This window comes from Morone saxatilis, unplaced genomic scaffold, assembly GCF_004916995.1.
Source record: "Morone saxatilis isolate NCDOM2014 unplaced genomic scaffold, NCSU_SB_2.0 Contig21, whole genome shotgun sequence".
Classification (NCBI taxonomy): domain Eukaryota; kingdom Metazoa; phylum Chordata; class Actinopteri; family Moronidae; genus Morone; species Morone saxatilis.
Window position 1 is genome coordinate 21,239,742 of NW_023339774.1, and position 212 is coordinate 21,239,953.

Consider the following 212-nt stretch of genomic DNA (forward strand, 5'->3'; position numbering starts at 1 on the left):
TTATCTATTTATTTTTTGAAAGTACTTTATTTTTCTGTGTGATTTTTGTGTGATTTGAATAATTGTATATGTGTATATTTTATGCACCAACTGCACCAGGTCACATTCCTCGTAGGTGTAAAAACCTACTTGGCAATAAACTAAATTCTGATTCTGATTCTGAGATTAGTGGAAATACAGGCTATAGACATAGGGCTATTAATATAAAGTAT